The sequence below is a fragment of the Mastomys coucha genome, unplaced genomic scaffold (genome assembly GCF_008632895.1).
Source record: "Mastomys coucha isolate ucsf_1 unplaced genomic scaffold, UCSF_Mcou_1 pScaffold5, whole genome shotgun sequence".
In the NCBI taxonomy this organism is placed as follows: domain Eukaryota; kingdom Metazoa; phylum Chordata; class Mammalia; order Rodentia; family Muridae; genus Mastomys; species Mastomys coucha.
The window spans coordinates 15,643,155-15,649,219 of NW_022196911.1; positions in this window are offsets into that span (position 1 = coordinate 15,643,155).

The window sequence follows — 6,065 nt, forward strand, 5'->3', positions numbered from 1 at the left end:
CAGCAGTGGTTGTTTTAATTCATTGAGGCTATCTGTCTACACACACTGCCTTCCTAGTCCATCATTTCTCAGGGCCCCAGCATACCCCTGTACCTCCCAGTGCATCTCTTCCCATAGCCATGGGTAAAAGCGCATCTTCTGGGATTCCAGCATCCAATGCCTATTCCTGAAATGATCCCAAGCTGGTCCAGTCCCATACTGGTGGGAAGCTATGATGTCCCCAAGAACCTCCATTTGGATCCAGCCCTCTCCTGAGCACCTGACCAGGATGTTGGTCAGGGACTTCCACTGAGAAACATGTGACCCAAGAGTCTTAACTGTGCCTTTGAGCTCTTTCCACTCCTCTGAACCCATACTTTAAGAAGGTTCACTTGTTGTGGCAAACTACCTGCCTGTCAGTGTGGACTGTGGACTGTGGACTATGGTAGAAGCAGGCAAGCACCACATCTCTTTTGAGAAGTCAAAATCTGGGATGAAGTTGCCCTCTGTATTACTTATTTGGCTTATTGTTGTGAGCAAATACCTGAAAATCCGTGTAAGAAAAAAAAAGAGTTTATTCTGGTCAGTTTGAGGGATACAGTCCATGTGGCAAAAGAAGGCATGGTAGTAGGGGTCATGCAGACACTTGCGGTAACTGGCCACATTGTGTCCACAGTCAGGAAGCTGAGGGATAAATGCTAGTGTTGACTTGTTTTCTGATTTTCTTCCATTTCTTCAGTCCAGGCCATAAAATAGTGCTGCCGATATTCAGGGTGTATCCTCCTTCATTAGTTAAAACCTCTCTGGGGAGGACCCGGCAATACCACTCCTGGGCCTGTACCCAGAAGATGCTCTAACATGTAATAAGGACATATGCTCCACTATGTTCATAGCAGCCTTATTTATAATTGCCAGAAGCTAGAAACAACCCAGATGTCCCTCAGCAGAGGAATGGATACAAAAAATGTGGTGCATTTACACAATGGAGTACTACTCAGCTTTTAAAAACAATGAATTTATGAAATTCTTAGGGAAATAGATTGGTCTGGAGAATATCATCCTGAGTGAAGTAACCCAATCACAAAAGAACACACATGGTATGTACTCATTGACAAGTGGATATTAATCCAGAAGCTCAGAATACCCAAAATACAACCCACAAACCACAAGAAACTCAAGAAGAAGGAAGACCAAAGTGTGGATACTTCCTTTCTTCTTAAAGGGGGAACAAAATGCCCATGGAAGAAGTTGCAGAGACAAACTATGAGCAGAGACTGAAGGAATGACAATCCAGAGACTGTTACACCTGGGAATCCTTCCCATATACAATCACCAAACCCAGACACTGTTGTGGATGCCAGCAAGTGCTGGATGACAGGAGCCTGATATAGCTGTCTCCTGAGAGGCTCTGCCAGTGCCTGACTAATACAGAAGTAGAGGCTCACAGCCATCCATTGGACTGAGCACAGAGTCCCCAATGCGGGAGCTAGAGAAAGGACCCAAGGAGCTGAAGGGGTTTGCAGCCCCATAGGAAGTACAACAAAATGAAAGTACCTCCAGAGCTCTCCAGGGACTAAACCACCAACCAAAGAGTACACGTGGTGGGACTCATGGCTCCAGCTGTATATGTAGCAGAGGATGACCTAGTTGGTCATCAATGGGAGGAGAGGCCCTTGGTCCTGTGAAGGTTCTATGCCCCAGTGTAGGGTAATACCAGGGCCAGGAAGTGGTAGAGGGTGGGTTGGTGAGCAGGGGGAGAGGGGAGGAAAAAAAAAACAAAAAAACTCTCTGGAAACACTGTCACAGACACACCCAGCAGTGTCCCAGACTCAGCCACAAAAATGCCACTTTCTGCTGATAGCAGGGTCTAAATGACACATGGACCTGGGACTTGTTCCTGGCACCAATATGACAGCTCCAGCCCTAGGGAATATCATCCTGTCTTCTGATTTCCTTGGACACCAGTGACACATGGTGAACATATATATGTGCAGGCAAACATTCATACACACACACAAAAAAAAATACATCTAAAGCGGTTTTTTTTTTTTAAGAGTTAAACAAACATGGATGCTATGTTCCTTTTTGGTATTTAGAAATAGCTTGCCTGGCTTCCCTGAAAGCATTTTTCCAAGGGCAAACCCAGCACAGTCTCCTGGAATCTGACCAGACCCATAGGGCTATGACTCTGGATACTTCTCTGCCTCAACCCTGAATAGATTCCCTGTAACAATAGCTTGCCTGGACGCCTCTTAGCAATCCTCTTCATATAGTCCAAGCCACTATTAAATAACCAGGGTTAGGCAAGATAGAATCTGTGGGAGAAGACCTGGAGGTCACCAACAAAATGACTCCCACATGGGAGGAGTTTGAAGGATCCTGAACAGAGACACAGGCCTAAAATTACGACCTGCAAATCTGCAAGCTATATATGTTGTATGCTGGAGAGACCACATGCTCGCACCCCAGTAAACCACACAATCCAGACAAGTCCTAACCAGATGCAGGGCTTCTCTCAAGGCGCAGGCAGGGACTGATTTGGGTGAGAATTTTGCTTGATGGATCAGAGTCAAGACATGGAGTTTACAATCATACTGGCAGACTACAGAAATCTTATTCTACCTCCAAAGCCAAGCACGTTTCAAAAATTAAGAAGCAAAAGTTTTATAAATAGAGGCAAGGTATTGTCCAGAACATTTGCAACATGCCAGCAAGCAACGTGTGTGTGTGTGTGTGTGTGTGTGTGTGTGTGTGTGTGTGTGCGCGCGCGCGTGTGTTTATTAATAGGAGACGGAGGAGAAGAAGGAGTAATAGTAGTAGCAGTAGCAGCAAGAGAGAGAGAGGGAGGGAGGGGGGAGGGAGGTAGGGAGGGAGGGAGAGAGAAAGAGAGAGAGAAAGAGAGAGAGAGAGAGAGAGAGCTGCCTCTTCCATCCCAAGCACATTGTTGGGGGGGCGGGTAAGAGAGCAAGGATTTTGTCAAAGACAGGTGCTACTAGAGCTTGCCATCCACAGCAGGCAGCCTCACAACAGAGACTCAATTTATGAGCAATGAGCCAGGCTAGGGTGCTAACTCTTGCTGGAACTGTCCATAGCCACACTTGATACTCAGAAAGATACCGCAAGGCTATGAGGCCAGCCCAATTTTAGTTTTGTATTCAGAGATCAGCATTCCGTGCTAGCTACCCATGATTATGATTTCAAATGCTTTTTCATAGTTAAATGAAACAGTTGCTCCTTGGTCCACAGTCGTTAATGGCCTGGTCTGCATCTGGGGCAAGAGGAGGGCTGTCGGTGCCTGTGGCTGTGTGTCCTTGGAAGGACTGCATTTTCCAGAACCTGAGAGGCAACAGCCTCAACCCTGTCCAGTTCTCCGGTCCCTCCCTGTTCCCTCTCCTCACCAGTTGTAGCCTTTCACATTTCCTTTCTATTCTTTGCAAAGATCACGCCTATGACATTACAGCAGCCTATCTTCTGTTTTCCTGAGCCCTGTGCTCTCCTGTGACTCACGTCCCAGGAGGAGTGCAAGCTGCACTAACTTGCATGACTCCCATGCTCCTGTGCAGCGAGGGCATTTACTCCCCCTTTACTCCCTAGTACCAGCTCTCTCCCCGACAGCTTCACAGAGGCTCATCTCCTGTCTGAATGTTTAATGCCATGTGCTCATCCACTCTGTTTTTTATCCTCTGTATTAAGCAGCTCGTCACAGAGTGTTCAAAGCTCCTCCCTGCTGTGGCCAGACATTCAATGGAACAAACTGTGAAGTGGGAGCACCCCGCCTCTCCCCCTACCATGGCTTACTTCAGCCAACCACCCCTTCAGACTGCATAGGTGAACGGGGAAGCCATGTTACACAGATACATGAACAACTATAAAGCACATGTCACACATTTGCACCTCATGCCATGTGTCCACACACTATGCATAAAAAACATTCAACACATGTATGTATTCATGCTCATCACATGGTCTACACACACACATACCCCACATAGTCGACATGGACATGCCACATGTTTTTCACACATGCCACACACACACACACACAAATACACACCAATACGAGGTGCTCCTGGGAGCCTAGCCTCTTCCACCTCCATTCCTTTGGTACCACCATGGGTTCTTAGTTGGTTGACTAACTCCTGCCGATGCTTCTAGATCTTATCTCCTATCTCCTGACCTCATTTCTCCCCACCTGAGATCTAATATCTAAGCTTTAATGGGAGTTATGAGTTACGACAATAGACAGTGATCTCCTACTCACCAACATAAACACAACCACCTGAAGGATCCCAGGATGAACACAGCATGGGGCCAGCATTCTGCTTACCCATTCTCCATCCCCTGGGGGTGGAGTTGAGGGTCAAAGGCCTCTTACCACTGGACTTCTCCTGGCCTGAACTACTCTCTACGGGCGCTCCTCTTCCTGTTGACCACTGCACTGGGTCCCACACATCTAATGTCAGGACATCTACTGTGGCTGTGAGCCTGTTTCCTGTGGCGGAGTGACACGGGACTCCATACATATCAATGTAGAGGGCTTTCCTGTTCCTACCTGACAGTGCCTGGCCCAAGGATGGCAAGGAAGGCTGCTGTTGCTTCAGTGTAGTTCCGATGAGCTGCCTACAGTCTGTCTTCTATACACTCTACATGTGCAGCCCAGGCAACTTGTTGCATAATGAAGATCAAGACAGAATGAAGAGTGGGATATGCATAACACATGAATGGATGCTGGCCTAATGGTTCATGCACGTGAAAGGCTGCTGGTCTAACGGTTCGTGCACATGAAAGGATCCTGGCCTAATAGTTCGGGCATGTACATGAAAGGCTGCTGGCTTAATGGTTTGTGATTGAGTACAGGCAGCATGCTAAGGAAGCTGCATGTGAGCAGGGAGAGGTAGTTGATAGAGTCGACCCAGATGACAGATAGCAGGCTATCAGACCTGTCCTTGGGCGTCTCTTGTGTGGAGTGGTGGGACAGGGACACATTTCTTCACCCTTATTGACTGATTTTTCTTAAGTGCACTTAACTTTTATAGGTAAAAGGCAAGCTTAGGTAAGAGGGGGACCATAGGTCCGTCTCTACCTATGTCCACCTAAGTTCTGGTCCCTATCTCTTGGCAAAAATATTGTTTCCCTGAGAAAATTCCAAAGATTAAGAACATGCTGAGAAAGGAGGGAGTCCTGGTTACAGTCCCTTTTACAGGCAGAGACTAGAGTGTCATCTGGTGGGTATTGCAGCCTGCCTTTGTGTGACAGAAGCAACTCTGATGCCCTGGCCGCGATGGCTGGGTGGTGAAGGGTGGGGGGGGGTGGGGAATAGGGAGGCTTGCAGTATCTTAGTGATGCTGATGGCTTTGAAGTGTCTTTGCTCTTTCACAGCACCTTCCTTAAGTATTCTCACGCTTAGTTCTGAGGAGCAGGGACCATCTCTTCCCTGATCCCATGTCCTTTGGCCAGGCCATGTTTGATTCTCACAGGTTGGATGGTGCTACTCTCTGGGCCCAAGTGGCGGAATCTGTACAAACAGCATAGACCCTGTGAAGGACCAGGGAGAGGACAGTTGAGCTGAGCTGGTTATAAAAAGGAGAAACCGGGCTGGAGAGATGGCTCAGCAGTTAAGAGCACTGACTGTTCTTCCAGAGATCCTGAGTTCAATTCCCAGCCACTACATGGTGGCTCACAACAATATGTGATGGGAAACAATGCCCTCTTCTGGCGGGTTTGAAGGGAGGGATAAATAAACATTTTTATGAAGATAAACTTTATTAATTTTGAAGTATTTTATATTTTTTTCATGACACATTTTGAACTTTTTATTTAAGAAATCTGTGCAAGGTAGTGGTAGCACATGCCTTTAACCCCAGCACTTGGGATTCAGAGACAGGCTGATCTCTGAGTTTGAGGCCAGCCTGGTCTACAGAGCAAGTACCAGGACAGCCAGGGGTACACAGAGAAATCCTGTCTCAAACAAACAAAAATACTTTGTTATATGTTCCAATTTAAAATGTTATCTACATTCTGCATATGTTTTGCACGACAATGAAGAGATCTTTTAACAAATTTCTTTTTTTTTTTTTTTTTTTTTT